We start from the raw sequence: 20,813 nt of genomic DNA, 5'->3' as shown, positions 1-20,813 counted from the left end.
GGTAAAAATTGGGTGATAACCTGTATAATTACACACATAGTATGTACCTAGCATATGGGAAGCAGATTGTGCTCTATTGCTCAAGCCATTCCCCACATTGAAACTTCTGTAGAGTGGTCATTGGCTGAAGTACAACTTTTAGCCATTTGACACTGCAGTTCCTTTTTTTACAGTGTGCGCTACATAGTGTAATATATGCTGTTTTAATACTTTACAGCATGGTTGTGCAAATTCCATGGAGCCTTACAAAGGAGTCAGTGTAGAAGTGCACCACCCCTGGAGGAGAACCAAGAGAAAGGGTTCTCCAGAAACTATGATTTCTCGTGGTTTTTTGCTGCATATGGAGTGTATTCTGTGTGTGTCCTTCATTAGAATGGTACAAACTTTTATCATGGTATGTTGTCTGGGTCTAGATGGAGGGGAGAGGATAATGGCTATGCTTTCTCTTTAACCCCATAGCCCTGATCTTATTTCGAAAGGGGAATCCATACTACCAAGCCTGTTATTTCAGAATAATAACTCCTGCTTTCCATGAGGAATAAAGCTTATTTGAAAATTATTTCAAAATAGTATGAGTGTGGATGCTCAGCTGCTTCTATTTCAAAATAATTGGCCTCCTGTGGCCACTTTGGCCACATCTGATATCTCCACTGCTCCCCTTCTTCTGCGGAGCCTTTAAAGCAACCGGCTGAAGGAAAAAGGCATATGGCACACACTGCCAGCCCCGTGCTACACCACAAAATACCAGGAGTCATGGCCAACCCCAGTGCTCCTTCTGAGCCCCTCACAGCTGCCAGCACTCCTGCAGTACCCTTGGCTGCCCCCTGGCCAGGGATGCAGAAGAACATTGGCTTGGACTGGTGCAGAGATCCTGGATCTCATCAATGTCTGGGGTGAAAAGACCAGTCTCCAGGGTCTTCGTACCAGAAGGTACAATGCAAATGTCTACAGCCAGATGGCTGCCAACCTGGCTGAGAAGGGACACACACAGACCCTCAACCAGGTCTACATGAAAATTAAAGAGCTGCCCTCCCCAAAGTGCTTTCGGAAGCTTTAAATCTGAGGCAGGGTCCAATCAGTGTGGACACGCTATTTCGAAATAATTCTGAGCTATTTCAATGCTGCATTGTAGCATGGACACACTGTTTCAATTTTGTTATTTTGGGAGTTATTTCGATTTTACTTATTTTGAAATGATTTCCTTGTGTAGATATGCCCTTAGAAGCCATTCTAGCTATAGGTAAACTAGACAGCCACCAGATTTCTAGATGCTAGATTTCTGGGGATGACTAGGCCAAATCTGAGCAAGCGGTGTTGCAAGCTAGTACACTCAAGGGCAGTGTGTGTGTTTGTAGTGGAGAAGGCAGGGCAGTACACTGAAGTTTTACCTAAGACAGAATATTAAGTGGCCTTGGCTAACCTTCCCCATCCTTTTTGTAACAGTTTGTTCACCAATGAGTACACGTATTAATCAGTCTCTTCTCAAGTAGAGCTCAAGTATGCCCCCTTTCTCATGGCCTATATATAAAGGTTTATGATTTAGATTTAAAGATCCCATGGTCAATTCCCACAAATGACTCTTTTGCCCTTATATGGGCTTTGTGTGGTTGATCACATCTTTCCCTAATGTTTCTCCTGCGTGCAGATATGTGGAAGACAGGATCCTTCAGCAGTGACACACATATACGGAAACTGAAGTTGTTGTGTGGAAAGAAAAGATTCTATGGGAGTTCCATGATGGTGGTAGTTCTGACTGTGTTGCCAGGAACTATGGTAATAACTTCAATATCCTTATACTATGCCACCACGCTTAACTAGAAAAGATAGGGTGAAAGAGAAAACTAAAACTTGAGAAAATAACTAGGCTAAGTTTAGTTGGTCTATATAATAGGCAGGGCTATGTATTGTATTTAAATGTATTTCTGCAGCTACAACAAAAATTGGAAATTAAACAAAAATTTATAAATAAGTGCCTAGCTTGTGATGTTTCATTGCTTAAAACACATGTGAGGACAGACACAAGCTATATTTCAGTATGGATGCCATTAGGCTCCTAAATCTATATAAAGATGCCTATATAAATGGCCTGATTTTAAAAAGTGTAGGACATCCACAGATTCTATTGAAGTTGATGGCAATTCTGTTCTGGGGAAAAAGAAAAAAAAGTCCCAGTTTTGTGTATACAGCACAGCATCTCTGTATTCTAAATAGTACTATGTTGCCTGTTGAGAAGCATATGTTCAACATGGTACAGATCTTTCATTAGTGCACTACGAATGTCAGCGATTTGGCCGTTTACCAGAAAAAACACATGGCTTTGTCTGGAGTCTGTATATTTAATATAGCATCTCTGCACTCTATGATTTTAAGTGATTAGAGTGAGGAAGCTGCCACAAATCTTTTCCCCCAGCCTCTCAACAATTAGGAAAAATCAGCTATTGTGCACATCTGGTACAAGCGTGTTTATTCTTTTAAACAGACTACTGTGGAGTATGGAATTGTGAAGTTAAATTGCAAGCTCAGATTCCCAAGTGTTGGCAGTCAGGTGATTTGTGTTCTGTTACTGCTACCTACAGCCACATGCATGTGTGTGTATGTAGATTTCATTATCTCATCCACCCTCCCCCTTTGTTTAATAGTATGTTGCTACAACTGTGGTTTCTAATATATTTGGAGTCTATATTCCCCCCCTCCCAATATTAAAACATTAGCTAAACATAGGAGAGACATTATGTCTGTCTCTTTTGACATGTGCTCCTCATTTTATTTATATATGTCAAATCATTTTCTGTTTCTTCTTTTATGCATAGCTAAGTAATGCTGTCATATATGGACTTTCGCCTAATTACTCTCAAGAGCTTATGCAAGAAATATTCTGATTCTCAACTACTTTTCCAAGCCAGCAACCATAAGCTTCATAGAGATGAAGTATGTTTTTCTCAGCTTCCTAATGAGGGGCTCTGACCCTGGTTGCAATGTTTATGAATATTCACTGACAGTAAACTGTAGACTAAGATAAACATAATACTTTTGACCTCATTTTTTGTCAGTCATTTTGGCTGTTAAAGTATCGCTTTGGAGCCCTTATTCTTATGCATCAAAAACCCAGCCCCAGTGAGTTGTCTCATAGTAGCAATAACATCTATTTTAACTGGAACTAGCTTTCATTTTAATAAAATATACCATTTTACAATTATAGGCTGATCGAGGGGTAGGAAATAACTTTTGATAGAGGGCCACTCCAAGAATGTGATAAATGATCAAGGGCTGCATTCTTCCATTATATTAATGGAGGATATGTGGGGGTTTGGGAAGGTGGCTGAGTGCAAAAGGGAGCTTGGGGTAAGGGATTGGAGTGTGGGATCTGGGAGGGAGTTTGAGTGAAGGAAGGGATTGTGATTTGGGGTAAGGAGAGGGTACAGGGTCTGGGAGGGAAGTATAACCTGAGATATGGATGCATGAGTTTGGATTGTGACCTGGGACAGGGGATTGGGATGCAGGGTCTGGGAGGGGGCTGGATGCAGGAGAGGATTCTGGCCTGGGGGAAGGGGAGAAGGAGGAGGGAATGCAGGGCTGGGAGTGGGGCAGAAGAGCAGGAGGGGGTGCAGGAATTTGGGTTATGCCAGGGACAGCAGAATGGAGTGCAAGGTCTGAGAGAGGGTTGTGACCTGAAGAAGGGTGTAGGAGGGGATGCAGTCTCTAAGAAGGTGTATGGGGGCTGGGACAGGGGTACAGAAGATTTAGGTTACATGGGGCAAGGGGCAGAGGTTTGGGGGAGGGAGAGGCTTGGGTGCCAGAGACGGGCTCTGGCTGAGAGACCTTACCTGGGTGGCTCCTAGCCAGCAGCCAGCAGGTTCCTTAGCCAGGGTTCCTGCCTTCCTCACCCCTTTACTGCTCAGGGGAGCTGCAGGAGCTATTTTTACTGCTCTAAATTGAATATTGTAAGATGGAGGATGAAGTGGGAGGGGCAAACAGGCAGCTACTATTGGCTGAAAACCCCTCTCCCCTTCCTCCAGGCTCTCAACATTCAGAAACACAAACGTGGTACTGCAGCCGACTTTGCTGAGTGCTGAGCGGGGGCAGGGCATGCAGGGAGCCAGTTGAGGCTCTTGCAGGCCAGATCCAACCCACAGATCATATCTTGCCCAGTACTGGGCTAATAGATTAATATAATTATATATAGTGGCAACAGCACAAGGCAAACATGAAAACAATGTATTTGCTTCAATGTGCTTACTATTTAAACATTAGGGGGAACGAACAGTACCCTCTGTATGAAGGTTGTCTAACACTTCCCTATTTAAAAGATTATTTTAAAAACTTTTTTTTTCTGAGAAGCTAGATACAGCTCTTGTTTACAATAAGCTCTTGAGATGCAGTAGGAAGAAACCCTTTGGGTTAGCAAAGGGATTTTTCTTTGTCCCATGAAATTCTGTTCAGGTTTTGCTGAGAGAGAAACTGCCACATCCCTTCTCGCTTCCCAAAATTTCACGAAATGCAAATTGAAAAGTGCCTGCACGTACATGTTCTAAGGCCAGGATCACACTGCAATTAGAATATCATTAATACTCACTACAATGCAGACATCTGGAAATTCCTGTGTCGGAGGGCCAGACTGGGCTTTCCTGGACCCCGCAGATGGCTCGCAGCCTTATTCTGATGGCAGTTAATGTGGTTAGTCCTATTGTTTATATGGCAAAGATCTGTGTTGAAAGTTCAAGATTCAAAACCTACCAATGATTTATAATGGAATTCAAAACCTACTCATGATTTATGATTGTTCTAGTTTGGAACCGCAATACAAAATATAGGAAATTACTTTTTAAACTCCACGTTAAAAGATCAGGATTTAGGTTGTAAAGTCAAAAAATTAGAAAATATCAGATTTAAGGTTGCAACTAAGAACTTAATTCCACCTTCTTGATACATATGCACTAGGATACAGTCATCTTATATATTATTTTTCTACAGTCCCCTGCATCTTTGTGCCCAAAGTGGATGCATAAAGAGGCACAAATAAAATTGTACTGGCAATCTAGACTCTAGAGTATCATGACTTTTGATGGTTTACCTTTTCAAATTAAATTATGTTTTTACCTAATTTATAAATATCCTCAGTAGATGAAGGCTGGAAGAGATGCAAAAAGTTGTCATAGGGAAATTAAGTGTATGTTCTCTTAGGTACATAATTTGTGTCTAATATTTTTATGAGAGATTTTTTCAGCAGTGCATTTTGCTTTTTTATATTTTTAAGGGAGATTGAGCAGCTGAAGATTTGGGGGGAAAGTGAGGTTTAATGAGGGACTTTAAGCAAGAGGGAGTCGATGGAGTACTTGTAAGGAAGAATGAGTTCAAATCCTTAAATAAGACCTGATATGGTAATGGGGGATGGGAAGAAAATATATATGATGGTATTTTTAGCTTACTTCAGAATATCCTGAGTGAGGGAGAAGGGACATGAAAACAAGGGCTACATCTATACTACAAGCTAGGGTAGAGATACCCATCTCACACACTCGTACTCATGCAAGCTCGATGAGAGGTAGCATGATTATACACTGTAGCAATGTGAGCTAGCACAAGTATCAATAGTAATGTTGTTGTGGTAGCGGTGGCAGCATGAGCAGCAGCAGCAGCAAGACTTAGATGTGCTGAGTGCTTATCCCTGGGATGCGTGAAGGTCTGTATTCAGAACAGCTCCGCTATGCTGCTGCCCCTGCTACCACAACAACATTACTATTGACACTTGTGCTAGCTCACATTGAGCGAGTGCGAATAAGTGTACATAAGCTGGCAATCTTGCCCCTAGTTTATACTGTTGATGTATGTCACTTCCTATGAAGGCTGGATGTGGGAATGGGATCTAGCTGGCTCCCTATAAAGAGATCTAGGGTGCATCTTCACTGCACCATTATTTCGAGATAACTAGTGTTATTTTGAATAATTGAATCATAGAACACTAGAACTGGAAGGGACCTTAAGAGGTCATCAAGTCTAGTCCCCTGCCCTCAGAGCAGGACACAGTACCATCTAGACCAGGGGTGGCCAACCCATGACTCTTCTTCCCCAAAAATGCAGCTGGTGAAGCCACTTCTGCACCCCACCAAATGGCTCCTGCCCCTGGCTCCCCTATGCTCACTGAGGTGGCTATTCAAAATGGTGCCCAAGATGGTGGCTGTTGATGGAAGCCTGATATGGCCAAAAAGCCTAAGCTTGTTTGGTAAAAGGGCAGCCTCCTTTTTTTTTTTTATTGACAATCCTGGTGTGGCTCTTAGCATTTTTTCCACTGCTGTTATGGCTCTCTTTGTTAAATGGATTGGCCACCCCTGGTCTAGACTATTCCTGATAGATGTCAATCTAACCTGTTGCTAAATATCTCCAGAGTTGGAGATTCCACAACCTTCCAAGGCAACTTATTCCAGTGTTTAACTACCCTGACAGTTAGGAAGTTTTTCCTGATGTCTAACCTAAACCTCCGTTGCTGCTGTTTAAGCCCATTGCTTCTTGTCCTATCCTCAGAGGCCAAGGTGAACAATTTTTTTCTCTCCTCCTTTTGACGCCCTTTTAGATACCTGAAAACCACTATCATGTCCCTCCTCAATCTTCTCTTTTCCAAACTAAACAATCCCAGTTCTTTCAGTCTTCCTTCATAGGTCATATTCTCTAGACCTTTAATCATTCATGTTGCTTTTCTCTGGACCTTCTCCAATTTCTCCACAACTTTCTTGAAATATGGTGCTCAGAGCTGGACACACTACTCCAGTTGAGACCTGGTCAGCGCAGAGTAGAGCGGAAGAATGATTTCTCGTGTCTTGCTCACAACACTCCTGTTAATGCATCCCAAAATCATGTTTGTTTTTTTTGCAACAGCGTCACACTGTTGACTCATATTTAGCTTGTGGTCCACTATGACCCGTACATCTCTTTCTGCATTACTCCTTCCTAGACAGTCGCTTTCCATTCTGTATGTATGAAATTTATTGTTCCTTCCTAAGTGGAATACTTTGCATTTGTCCTTATTAAACTTCATCCTATTTGAATTATTACCCTATCTCCCAAAGCCGTTGCAACCCCTCCTAGTTTGGTATAATCTGCAAACGTACTCTCTATGGGTATGTCTACACTACCCCGCTAGTTCGAACTAGCAGGGGTAATGTGGTCATCCGCAGTTGCAAATGAAGCCCGGGATTTGAATTTCCCGGGCTTCATTTGCATGAAGCTGGCCGGCGCCATTTTTAAATGCCGGCTAGTTCGAACCCCGTGCCGCACGGCTACACGCGGCATGGAGTAGCTAGTTCGGATTAGGCTTCCACGAGGAGTACAGCTAGTTCGGATTAGAAGCCTAATCCGAACTAGCTACTCCGTGCCGCGTGTAGCCGCGCGGCATGGGGTTCGAACTAACCGGCATTTAAAAATGGCGCCGGCCGGCTTCATGCAAATGAAGCCCGGGAAATTCAAATCCCGGGCTTCATTTGCAACTATGGATGACTACATTACCCCCGCTAGTTCGAACTAGGGGGGTAGTGTAGACATACCCTATGACAATATCTAAATCATTGGAATAACAGTACAAGCATCTACACAGCCATTCTATTATTTTGAAATAATTTCAAAATAACGGATGACTTATTCTGAAATCTGTAAACCCCATTCTACTAATGCCTATTCTGAAATAGCTATTTTGACATAAGGTATGTATAGACACTCCACTTCTCCTATTTTGAAATAACCTTCACCAGGCCATTCTAAGTTTTTTTTCTCCCCAGTGCCTCCTGGAGCTCTACATCGAGATAGCATGTCTGCAATAGGGAAACCTGCCTCGGACTAATTTTTAGGCTTACCCACAGTGTTAGATGTGCTATTTGAAATAAGCTATTTCACAATAACTATTCCAGAATAGCTTATTTTGAAAATAGCATGCAGTTTAGACATATTCCTAGAGAGCAAAAGGAAGTGCCTTTCATCTCATGAAAGGAAAAAGTGAGGCCTTTGTCCCATCACCTACACAGATGATCTGTGGATGGGCCTTCAAAGCGCTAACAGGGAGGACTGAGTGCAACTGTCCCACCTCATCAGACCTTGAAATTACTGAAGTGAGAAATTTGTCTTCTGGGTCAAAAGGACAGCTGGCATAGAATTAGACCACATTCACAAAAAGACAGTATCAGTTCACGGGGATGAGGTATTTACTTAAGGACAAGAACTGAGTGATGATGGGAGTTCTTAGGAAGCCCTTCTAAAAATTCTGAAAAGCTCAAAAGACGCATACTAGCTTTCAGATTTTTGACTGCACTTAATCACAACTTGAATGTTTGGAATTTCACCCAGTGCTGGTTTCCTTCAGCACATTGTTATAACCACAAAAATAAATTAAAATTAAATTTTGATGTATTTTTCACTTTAGCCTGAGGGAGGAAGGAGGGAAACATTCTGGAGATAGTTTAAAGTACCCTAAGAACTGGTCCAGAAGAAGACAAAGAGTGGAGAAACAGATCTGTGTTTATAGTGCTAAGTAGGAAATACATCTGTAGGCTTTTTCTGAAATTCTGGTTTTAAAAATTCCTCTAGAATATGTACTGAGCACTGACAAAATGCAGGAAGGAAACTGTAATGATCTGTTTGCACCTAAAAGATTATTTGTTTAGATCTCGACGGCTTCTCTCAGCTTATCAGTGTATAACAGGAATATATAGAAATGTGACCTTTCCTCCAAAGAGACTTTGAATCATGAGGTGGTAAACTCACATAGAAAACAGAAGTGAAGAGAGAATCAGCAAATCTGTGAAACCCTTAAGCCTCAATGCTATTGCTACTTTAATTTAGCTTCTGACTTCAAAGAGCCTTGACTTGCTTATTAGAAGTAACTTTTGGAAGCCAGAACAATTCTATCTTAGTGGAAGCTTTTACAAAATCTTAATATGCTCTTGTTCTTTCTTTTTAGCTGTAGATTTTAAGGAAGCTATGGAAGCACAAAAAGAAAATTAACCCTATTTATCTCTAAAAGACATATAAGTAGGTATAAAACAAGGTAACTTTACTACAGTGCTTTACCAGAGTGCCTTAGTATTGACCTCAAGTGATCACTTTGGTAGGTGAAAGGAATAATTCAGTCTTTTTTACTTTTATGTCTCAGCCCCTTGGCTGAGAATATCCACTAGCTGATCAATTTCCTGATTTGGAAAATGAATCTAAACTTTAGTTTCTCGTAAAAATTACCATTTGATTATTGAATATAACCAGTAATATGAACGTCAAAAGATCTCCTGACCAGGCAGGTTCCCAAAAATACAGGAAAAGGGAGAATGTGTCAAAGGTAGCTGGGACCGAAACCACATGGAACTATAGACTAAAACTAACTATTCTCTCCCACAAATGAAATACAAAGCAAAACAGTCCCTGTAGAAAAGTTAAACTTCCTGGCTCACAAATCATTACCAGCTTTAAGACTTCTGCAGCTGGAATTTTGCTAATGTAGGATGTGAAAGGCAAACATGAGGAACTATTTAATAACAGATGTAATTCTTGCATAAGCACTTTTCTAACTCTTAAAATATTGTCTGTCACACCAACAGTATTGTTTACAGATCATGTTGTGCTCCTGAAAAAGCATAACAAGGTGGGATTTATTATTATTATTTATTTTTGTTCAAGTGGGCTATGAATGACCTTGGCTCAGGAAGATTTCCTAGTGAATTAATAACCAGCTGGGGTAAATGGCACTTGGAAAAGCCTTAGGCCATCAACTCTCCCAGCTGGTCATTAATCCCTAAGAAATGCCATGGGTCTTGATCATTATTGCTTAATTAATGTGCTCATATGATGTGCAAATGCTAAACTGCATTCACTTGTATGTATTATCAACCTTTGCAGCAAGCTTTAGGAATGTAATGTCAGAGAGATGCAGCTTTGTTTGTTTCATTTAGATTAAACAAAACAATATAATAAACCATGGAAAGCATTTCATGTATTTGCACATTTCAAATATTTGAGAGCTGTTGATTGTACATGAAGGGCAGTGCCATGAATACAATTGAATTATCATAGAAATACTCATTGAATAAAGGTGCAATAGACAAAATGCTGTGCTATGTGTGAATACAGGATAGCACTCAAATGCTGGAGTGATATGGGACATGCAATTAACATAATCAGATGTTTGCCAGACTTCGATATGCATAGTAGTCTACTTAACACTTAAAGGTGGTCAAGAGCTGGCCATTCATGTAAAGCTATCTAACCTCCTTGTTTCTTGATGCTAATTTGTATTAAAATTCATCATCAATATGTTAAAATATTTTGTAATATTTTCCCATGGAAGTAGCTGCTGTGATGCTACTGAATTATGTGTTTGTGAATGGGATGGGAATAAATCTGTATTTTAGGCCAGACTCAATGAGCTAATTGTCACTGCTGGCCTTAACATTCATGTACCATGAATGGTCAGATATCTGCAAGATAATGGATGTGGTGATCATGAAAAAAAGTTTGTTAGAACCTTGACTTAGATTAAACAGGTAAATTAATTATCTATCTAACAGATGGTAACAACTTTTGCATTCTAAGTGTAACCCACACACCTAGTGTGGTTCCTGAGTAATGCAAGTGGCACCTGGACCACTGCAACAGTTAAGATCAAGAGACCTCTACAGCATGGGCTAGGATCCAGCTGGCTTTTAGGTCCTAGGTTCAAATCCACCTTGGTGGTGATTACATAAGGACTTGTAAAGGTTGAACCTCTCTAGTCCAGCATCCTCAGGACCTGATACGTGCCAAACCACAGGAGGTCAATATTGTCTAGAAGCATTATCAACACTTCCACTGCTTACTGGACTCTTAGAAGACATTTAGGGATAAATTAGAGCAAAATAACCACACAGAACACTGAGAGCCAGGAGTAGTGGCTATAAACAAACTTTGTGGCACTGTAGGAAACTTGGCCACATTCATGAAAAGTGGACATCTGGGTACCTAAAATCATGCTGGACCACAGAAATTGCCAGACCAGAGAGTACCGAACTAGAGAGGTTCAGCTTGTACATTTAGATAAATTGAGGGTGAAAATTGCACCAGTCACTGATAATAGATTCTTTAGTCAGCAGATATGTAACATTATTACAGTTACACTGATGAATCAACAATAAGAACTTGACAGCTTTACTTAAAATCCAAATCCAAGTCTATTTATGGAAAAACAGATTTATATACGAAAACACCTGTCTATTTATTTATATGTTACCTGCCCCAATGTTAACGTATTTCCAACCCTTTGCATATTTACAACCTCGTGGAGACTGGTAACAGCAAAGATGGAAAAGAGGGTAATTAGAGAGCAGCATGGAGAAGGCTTGTTTGTACTCAGATTTCTGCCATATGGTGGTCTCTGATGTCCCAACTAGGAGTTGATATGACCATCTTTTATACCCTTTAAGTTTCTGTCCCCTGTCCATATTTGTCATTCCAGGGCACCATAATTAAAGGTTCCAATTGCTACACTGTACAATGGCTTCACTATGCAAATGCAATTATGTTTCCAGTTATGCCAAAAATTCCCTACAAATCCATTATTTCAAATTTAAACTTCTCCTTTTGTGGTTTATTTCTTTTACGCTAGATGCCTATTGTTAAACCTGGGCCAGGCACCTTAGACTTTCTGTTAATTCAGCAGGCTATATGCTAGGCGGTTAAGTCCCATACTTATTGCAACACTTATTTAAAAATGCTTTATTTTTATTTCCCCCATTAGCATCATTACAGCTTTAACTGCATAGATTACCACTTTCAAAACCACTGTAGCATGCTTTAGAATATATAGTTAATCTTGCATAACAATCTACCTTATCATCTACATGGGGGTAACAGGTCAACAGACATCTTCACTACGGGGAGTTATGTTAAATCAAGCCAAGTTAAATATGTATTTGTAGTCAGTGTTGCTAACATATTTAACATATCAGATGATCATGTATGGTTAACTTTATTGAAAGTACAAGGTTAGTCAGAGATTTTTAAAGGTGACTAAAGGATTCAGCCATACAAGTTTTAATGAGGTATGTGGCTAAATCCCTTAACGGGTTTTGGAAAATTTCTTCCTGAGGCTTGATTTAACCCATCAACTTAGAGGTGAACAGGTTCGACTTTTTATTTAATCAGTCTGGTGAGCTAGTACATCTGTTATGAAATCAGTATTCTTAATCTACCCTTCCCACCTCCCCAAATAACTTAACGGTCTAAAGTTTTAAACTGAATAATGGGTCTACAGTTAGAACATCTATCTACCTGTCAATATGTAAACACATACCTTCAAAAATTGATGTGATATTTCACTTAAATATAGAATAATCTACACCATATCATATTAATATTAACTAAGAGCCTCCTTTTCATAAAATATTAATGACTTTACCTCGCTGGGCATAAATTCTGTGCCCTAGCTCATTCTATTCATATCAAGTACAAAACTACAAGATAATTCCCAAATATGCTAGGGGGAAAAGCTTTGGAGTATACTGAGCATGACTAGGAGTTCAATTCATACTCCTTTTCCTTCCTTTCTCTTTTATCATTTTAGGCCTCTTTTTGAAGGAGATTGGGGGTGGGTGAGAGGAAATACTTAAAAGTGCTATTTTGGCAGAGATTTATTTACTTATAGAATCATAGAACTGGAAGGGACCTTGAGAGGTCATCAAGTCCAGTCCCCTACCCTCACAGCAGGGCCAAGCATGATCTGGATTATCCCTGACAGGTGTGTGAGGATAAAACCTTGGTATAGCAGAATATCAGCACGACACTAGTACACCAGGGGTTAACCCTTTTCTGTTAGGTAAGGGTTCCCCCCAGGGAAACTTTGTGGGGAAATGGTGCTAGAAATTGGAAAAGGCTTGGCATGTTTCAGCCAGATCACTGTAGAACTGGTGGCAGGTTCACCTGCCACCAACAAGGTCCTGGTTGGATCCTGATTGAGGGTAATGCCAGTCACTTTTTATTTATTATTGTTTCTATTATTGTAATTTGTATATCACCATGTGTCCAGGGTGTTTTACAAACAAGCGATAAATGAAGTCCAGTGTACTGTTTAGGCTTAGCGATAACCTAACTAGTGGTGGGACAATGGCAGACAAGAATTTAAAAAATGTTGCATCTACTTTGTATAATTCAGAATGTGGGGCTAGGAGCAGGATCCAGGAGGTATGAGTTGGAACAGGACTGGAGAGAGGTAGAAGGGGCAGGAATCATGAAGGTAGGACTGGGAAGGATAAAAGCAGACGGTACCAGCAGCAGGAGCCAAAGAAGGGGGATAGCAGGAAAGAGAGGAACAGGGGTAAGAGCTTAATAGCCTTTGCAACAGTGAAAGTTCTGTGTGACTGATGCCATGAAGCTGAAAAGCAGTTAAGGTTTTCATCACTGATACCTGGCTGCTAATCAGACCTGGATCTATGTCCTATTCTTATGGCATGAAGGAATGCTTTATAGGCATTTTTGGGGGGGACAGGGAAGGAGATTAGGTAGGTAAATAGGATGCCTGATGACTACATTGACTATGAGGTCATCACTGGTGATGTTGAAATGCCAGCAATGATTCTGGTGAATCCAATCTATTCCTGGCTCATGAAGCTTTATACTGGTCACTGCAACATTACCAAGGAAAGATTCAACAGGCAACTCACCAGGTCCAGAATGACAGTCAAATGCGCTTTGGGTCAATTGAAGGGATGCAGACAGTGTTTACTCACTAGCTGGGATCTTAGGAGGGAAAAAAAAAAACGTCCCAAGGGTTGTAGCTGCTTGTTGTTTCTTGCATAAATGTCTGTCAGGAAGAGGAGTTAAAAGCTGCTGCCAGAGAGGAGGAGGAATGGCTGTCTACTGATATTGAACAGCCAGACACAGGGCTATTAGAAGAACCCAGTGTGGAGCTATGTGCTTGAAGGAGGCTTGGTAAGGGTACATTTCTGCATATGGCTTGGAGTTATCCTGAAGTCATGATTTGTATGCTGCTTGGTATGCATTGTAAGTACTCTTTGTTTTCTTGGGTACACTGTGACACTATACTTTGTGCCTTATTTATTGTGAAATAATAAAGACAACTTGAGTCTCCACAGACAGAATGCTCTTGAGTGTGTGTGTGGGTGGAGGGGAGAACCTGCAGAAAATCAATATGCAAAAAATCCTCCACATATAACATTAACATAGTTAAAGGAGTGAAAATATAAAAATGAAGTAAACATCTAGGTCTATTTGTGTAAACACATCAGTTGTGGCTACACACATACCATTTATGGTTCTTAAAAATATATGAAGCAATGAATTTCCTTGATGTCCCCAAGCATGGAGCAGCAATGCCAGGATATGGCATGTTGTGTTCAGAGCAGTGACTGTGGAGTTCTCTGTGGATTGCAAAGGGACTTCAAGGATAGCAAAGGATGAAGTTACCTCTAGGTACACCAGAGTCTGCAGAATTTGGATTTGCTGCCTGTGAAGATCCATTATGCATTTTATACCCCTTGTCTTGCTGGGACCACCTCCCAGACCTCTTCCTTGGACGTTTTCCATGCTGCTTGTCATATTAGCCCTCAAAACCCTTTGGTTATAGTCTGATGCATGGAGAGATTTCAGGACCTCACAAAATATGTCCTCCCAACCCTCTACTTTCTCCTTTTCATCAAGGTCAGGCATTCTGCATGAGTGGATAGTGAACCCCACAAGCTCACCATGAAAGAAGCTGTGATAAGAAACAGACAGCTATACCATTAGATTTACAGTCATGAGGGTTCCTTCTCTTATTTCCACAAATATTTTTATTAAGAAATACTTGACATTCAGCCATGTGGTGCCCAGCATATCAACTCTTTCCAGATCCTCCAGCCCTGGTGGACAGACTGGATAGGGAAAGCATTTTTTTATGTTTTTGTTCTTTAATTGTATTAGTAGATGGCAACCTGTGAATGAATTCTGAAAGAGGTAAAGAAATATAAAGAGCATGTACATTTCAGTAACTTTGCAGTTGGCAGAGTAAAGATGTTTTTGTACACAGGCCACACTGGGACATTAGTAAAAGAGGGAAGAGTAAAGCTTGCATGGGAAGCCTTAACTTTGTATTTCCTGGTTTTCAGACATTTGAATTTTACTTAACTCAATTTTCTGCAAGGAGACGACATAACATCAAACAATCTTAGCTTTGAGTTATCTTAACTCAGGTTTTTTCCACATCAACCCACTAGCCTTGTATGTTTATCACTTACCTAAGCTAGATCCCTGGCTTTCCTTACCTACTCTCAAAAATCCAAATCAAACAAAAAAAATTGCAAACACCACACACTTTCCATGGGCTTTGAATCTAAATGCATAATATTTTAAAATGCAGCATTTTAGTTAACTCTCTGCTACTTTTTTTTCCTTTTTGCTTGTTAATGCCATTGTTTGTTCTTATGTTTGTTTTTGTTTGAGTGCAGCACTTAATTGGTATATTCACTGAGGTGCTTTCTCCCAAGGGTTTAGTATTATGGAGAACTGTTCACTGTATCTCTAATCAAATGTCTTTTAAAGAAAGGTTGAACAAAGAGCTTGGCATCTTTGAAATAGATTGGGAAATTTCTACTCAAGTGCATAATATTAAAGGGGTGGGGGTAGAGAATCAGACTGAAAGCTATCTGCAAAAATAAAAATACACAAATCCTCTTTGCAGTGTTTTATATTTTCTGATCCTAGAGTGTTCCAATATTTCGTTAACTGCATTTCTACAATTGTTTGTTCCACGGTGTTGTTTATTTATTTATTCATTTATTTAATTTTTTTATCCCCCCCTCTATATTTAAAATATTTGAGGTGTCTTAAAAAGTTTTAAAACACAATATTTTAAAACTGCTCTGGAGGATAGGGTCATAATTCAAAATGATCTGGACAAATTGGAGAAATGGTCTGAGGTAAACAGGATGAAGTTTAATAAAGACAAATGCAAAGAGCTCAACGTAGGAAGGAACAATCAGTTTCACACATACAGAATGGGAAGCGACTGTCTGGGAAGGAGTACGACAGAAAGGGATCTAGGGGTTATAGTGGACCACGAGCTGAATATGAGTCAGCAGTGTGATGCTGTTGTAAACAAAGCAAACATGATTCTAGGATGCATTAACAGGTGTGTTGTGAGCAAAACATGAGAAGTCATTCTTCCGCTCTACTCTGCGCTGGTTAGGCCTTAATTGGAGTATAGTGTCCAGTTCTGGGCACCACATTTCAAGAAAAATGTGGAGATATTGGAGAGGGTCCAGAGAAGAGCTACAAGAATGATTAAAGGTCTAGAGAACATGACCTATGAAGGAAGGCTGAAAGAATTGGGTTTGTTTATTTTAGAAAAGAGAAGATTGAGGGGAGACATGATAGCAATTTTCAGGTATCTAAAAGGATGTCATAAGGAGGAGGGAGAAAACTTGTTCATCTTGGCCTCTGAGGATAGAACAAGAAGCAATGGGCTTAAACTGCAGCAGGGGAGATTTAGGTTGGACATTAGGAAAAAGTTCCTAACTGTCAGGGTAGTTAAACACTGGAATAAATTGCACAGGGAGGTTGTGGAATCCCTACCTCTGGAGATATTTAAGAGTAGGTTAGATAAATATCTATCAGGGATGGTTTAGGCAGTATTTGGTCCTGCCATGAGGGCAGGGGACTGGACTTGATGACCTCTCGAGGTCCCTTCCAGTCCTATGCTTCTATGATATTTAAAAATGTAGAATAAAAGACCCTAAGAGAGGTAGTTGCATTTTAAAACCAGTGCTGTGTCTGACCCCAGAGCAACAGGGCACATTTTGGGGAGGAAGGGGAGGGATAAAAGAAAGAGGACATGTGAGAATTTCTGAGGACTGGAACCTCTTATGGAAAGATATTCAGTACTGAATATTCCCCAATGTTCTCTGTTACTGTTTTTGACAGTGAATGTAGTGAAGTATTATAGCACAAGGAAATAAGTAGCTAAAGCAGGAATGGGGAACCTTTTTAAGGTCAGGGGCTACTGACCCACAGAAAAATCAGTTGGGGACTCCAAACAAGTGAGAAACCAATAAACCCACCCCTCACCAGTTTGGGCTCGCCAATGCTGGGGGGAGCCCAAGCCTCCGGGGCTGGATCCAGGCAAGCCAGAGGCTGCATCTGGCCCCTGGGCTTTAGGTTTCCCACCCATGAGCTAAAGCATAAAAAACATGCTTTCACTTAGTGTCATAGCCAATATTTCCACTGCTTGCTGGGCTCTTAGAAGACACTTAAGAATAATTAAAGCTACATAACAGTGCAGGACACTGAGGCTGTGTCTACATTGGTGCGATGTTGTGCAAAAGCAATTGATTTTGTGCCAAAACTTGCTACCTGGCTACACTGGCGGGGAGCTCTTGCGCAAGAACACTGACGTTCTAATGTATGAAATCAGTGCTTCTTGCGCAAGAACTATGATGCTCCCACTCAGGAATAAGCCATCTTGCGCAACTGTTCTTGCGCAAGAGGCCAGTGTAGACAGGCCACATGAACTTATTGCACACGAATGCCCTATGGTTAAGATGGCCATCAGAGCTTTCTTGTGCAAGAGAGCGTCTACGCTGCCATGGATGCTCTTGTGCAAAAGCACATCTCTTGCGCAAAGGCATATGCCAGTGTAGACACTCTCTTCTGGAAGAGTTTTTGCACAAGAACTCTTCCGCAAAAGAGTTCTTGCGCAAAATCATGCCAGTGTAGACGTAGCCTGAGAGCCAGAACTGGCAACTGTAAACAAACTTTATGGTACCACAGAAAACTGTGTCACATCCATGATAATCGGACATTCAGCTAACTAACATTATGGATGTTGGATGTTGCCGGACCAGGGAGTGTCAGACTACATGGGTTCAACCTTTACTTTACTATAAATAGCTGAATAACCAAGTATATGAGCTGGTTTAGGAGAGTGTAAAATTTTCACATCTAATATGCAGATATTTTTAAAGTGTATATAGTATTTGTATAAAATTATGGTAGTATTAGTGAAATTACTTTAATTATATGTCTATTAATTTTAATTACATGTGTGTTGTTGTTTCACTAAAAAAGGATGTGATCCATTGTCCTCTAAAGTTAATGGAAAGATTCCTAATTACTTCAATTGATACTGGATCAGGCTCAAAAGATCCAGATCTATAAATAGGAATATAGGCTAAGTTGTGCATATAAGCAATTCCATAGTATATCCAAGGTTAAAAAATATAACAAGCATTGTGTTCTTGCTGCCCAACAGCAGCTCCTGGGTTTTATCTTTTCTTCAGGAGTCCCTACATTCTTTGTGGACTGCTGCATCTGAAAGCATCATTTTGGGCACTGGCTTCTTCCCCAAGTTGTTGTGAATCATTACAGCTGAGTGAAATTCAAAATTCCTATTCCATGGGAAATTCTGAAATAATATCAATAAGTTTTGATTTACATCAAAAATTATAAATGTCAAATTTCTTGGACAGTATTCTTTAAAAAAAAAACCACCAAAATTTGGAAATGGTTTGTGCTTTCAACATGAAACGTTTCAAATTTGATCTTTTAATTAAAAACAAATGTTTTTTAAAATGTTATATTCTGCTTGTATTTTTTTCAATTTCATTTTTATTTTTAAAATAATTTAAAACAGCTTCTATTTAGCACTGAGTGAGCATCCTGTCTCATTTCCTTGTTCTCCAGGCTGCTGAGGAGCTGTGTGTGTGTCTACTGGGCCAATTGCTGAAACTGGAAACCTGGAGCTTGGCTCTATGGCAAACTGCTTAGGCCAGGCTGATGCCAGTGCCTGAGAGCCCGGTTCCTCTGGAATCCTGTGAGGTGGACTGCTGCAGAGTAAGGAAGCTGGAAGTCATGGGAATCTGAAAGGCACATATGTATGGTGTGTTTGATCCTCTCAAATGTGTGTTCACTGATGGAAAATTGTTTTGTTGAAAAAATTCTGACCACATAATTTCCTGTAGTAGCAATGAAATATTTGATACAACTGCAGTAAGCACTGATCTGAAATAGCTTGGTGGTGGTGCTCTTCCTCTTATGTTGCAAAAGCCCCACAATGCTCTGAGAGAAAACTGACGATGAGTTCCTGAAGGGCTACAAAGAGGTGATGTTGTTGCCATATTGGCTGGCTGAGTTAATTGATTATTGATTATTATTTTATTACTGGTGTGTGACCATCATTTTTATTGTAAGTGTAACTCTGAGGGGGTCCATATGTGGCAGGTTTGCCCTAGAGTGCCACCTAAAGCTGGGGTATCACTGAGACCTCTGACCCACCAGTCTCAGCTCCCTCTTACACTGTGCTGCTGTGACAAGCGGCAGATCTGCTCCCTGGCCTGCACTTCCACCAGCAGTCACACAGCTGGGGCACACCTGCCTGCAGTTACCTGAACCAACGGTAACTATAGCTAAAATAATCACGGGCTTCCTAGTCTAGGTCCTCAGAGCTATACAGTCTTGCCCTGGTCAAAATCTTGAACAGTTTGAATTTATTATCCAGTTTGACTCCCCCTCAATGTGGAGAGGAAATATTACAGCCTTTACCCCTTGAGCAAAATTTCATTTCAGACTTATTGGTTTTGATTAAAACATAAAATAGGCATATTAATGGTAAAAGATAGGTGTTAAGCCATTATAAGGGAGAGCAAACAAATTAAAGCAGATTACCTAGCAAATAAACACAGAAGCAAACTAGCCATAACTTACTACTGTAGATACATTGGACTTAAATGTGCAGTCTCACACACTGATTGATGATGATAAAAGCAAGCTTTCAGATTTTTAAGGAGAAAGCTGCATTTGTGTGCAACTTGGAATCCCCGCCTGCACTCCAAGTCCTTTTCTTTAGGACCTTCTCTGAGGTGTTCAGTTGTGGAAGGAGTGAGGAACAATAGAGGATGTCACTCCCTGCCTTATGCAGATTTAGTATATGGCATGAACCCTTTGTTTTAAACTTGGTTCCTAGACCAGTTTGTTAGGAAACAACTGACATTCCAAAATGGAGTCCTGAGTCATGTGGCCTGGTCACATGCCCTTGCATACATTGCTGAGCCATTACTTACAGATGAGGAATAAAGTCCTACTAAGTCCTATTGTTTTTTCCTAATGGTCCATTACCTTGAGTAGGCCCTTCTCAGTTATCTATCTAGATTGTCAGCATCTTGCCTACTGGGTGTTGCCCTGCTGTAATTACATTTGAATACAAATACTTGGTCAATATGCATAACTTCTCATATCAAAATGAACATGAATACAAATAAAAGGGCCATATTCAGCAAGTTATAACTTTTCCAATGACAATTTAAGTGCCCCATCTTATACATAATGCAGAGTAATTATGCCATAACCATATCATAATAACATTACTAGGAAGAATATAGTTTGCAGTGTCACACATACCTATGGAGAAATTGTTTTTATTGTTGAAAATGAGTAAAATTATGGGTATTTCAAACTGATAGTACATGCCTGTTGCTTAGTGAGGCCTATAAATGATTGTTTGAAAATAGGCAAACTCTAAGAATTATTTGAAGCACTCATGATGACATCTGCTAATCCTAGGCATTTCTCACCAATAGAATAATACCATCCCATACTGGGCATGCATATTATCCCTCCTACTTCTGTTGTCTTTGAATTCTGTTGGTTAGAGCACACATTTGAATGACTGTAACATTTCATCTCTATGACTAGAAATATAATGTTTACAGCAGCTGAAGCTATTCCACTATAGTATTTATCCTGTGACCATATGACTAACTTTAAAAGCCTTCAAAAAGAAAACAAAGCCTTTTGTTTCATTCATGTATTGCTGGCATAAT

At 40.2% G+C, this 20,813-nt stretch overlaps 2 long non-coding RNA genes across 2 annotated transcripts in view; one reads left to right on the top strand and one right to left on the bottom strand.

The window, feature by feature from the left end:
- Window positions 1-20,813, bottom strand: part of LOC142827130 (uncharacterized) — a 59,061-nt gene that overhangs the window by 26,856 nt on the left and 11,392 nt on the right. The window lies entirely within an intron of this gene.
- LOC142827131 (uncharacterized) lies at window positions 1,644-18,874 on the top strand. Its single transcript, XR_012901575.1, has 2 exons — window positions 1,644-1,773; window positions 18,679-18,874. It is a non-coding gene; the product is annotated as an uncharacterized LOC142827131 (long non-coding RNA).

Source organism: Pelodiscus sinensis, chromosome 2 (assembly GCF_049634645.1).
Source record: "Pelodiscus sinensis isolate JC-2024 chromosome 2, ASM4963464v1, whole genome shotgun sequence".
NCBI lineage: Eukaryota > Metazoa > Chordata > Testudines > Trionychidae > Pelodiscus > Pelodiscus sinensis.
Note: the sequence above shows the minus strand (reverse complement) of the source record. Positions and strands in the feature narration are given on the sequence as shown.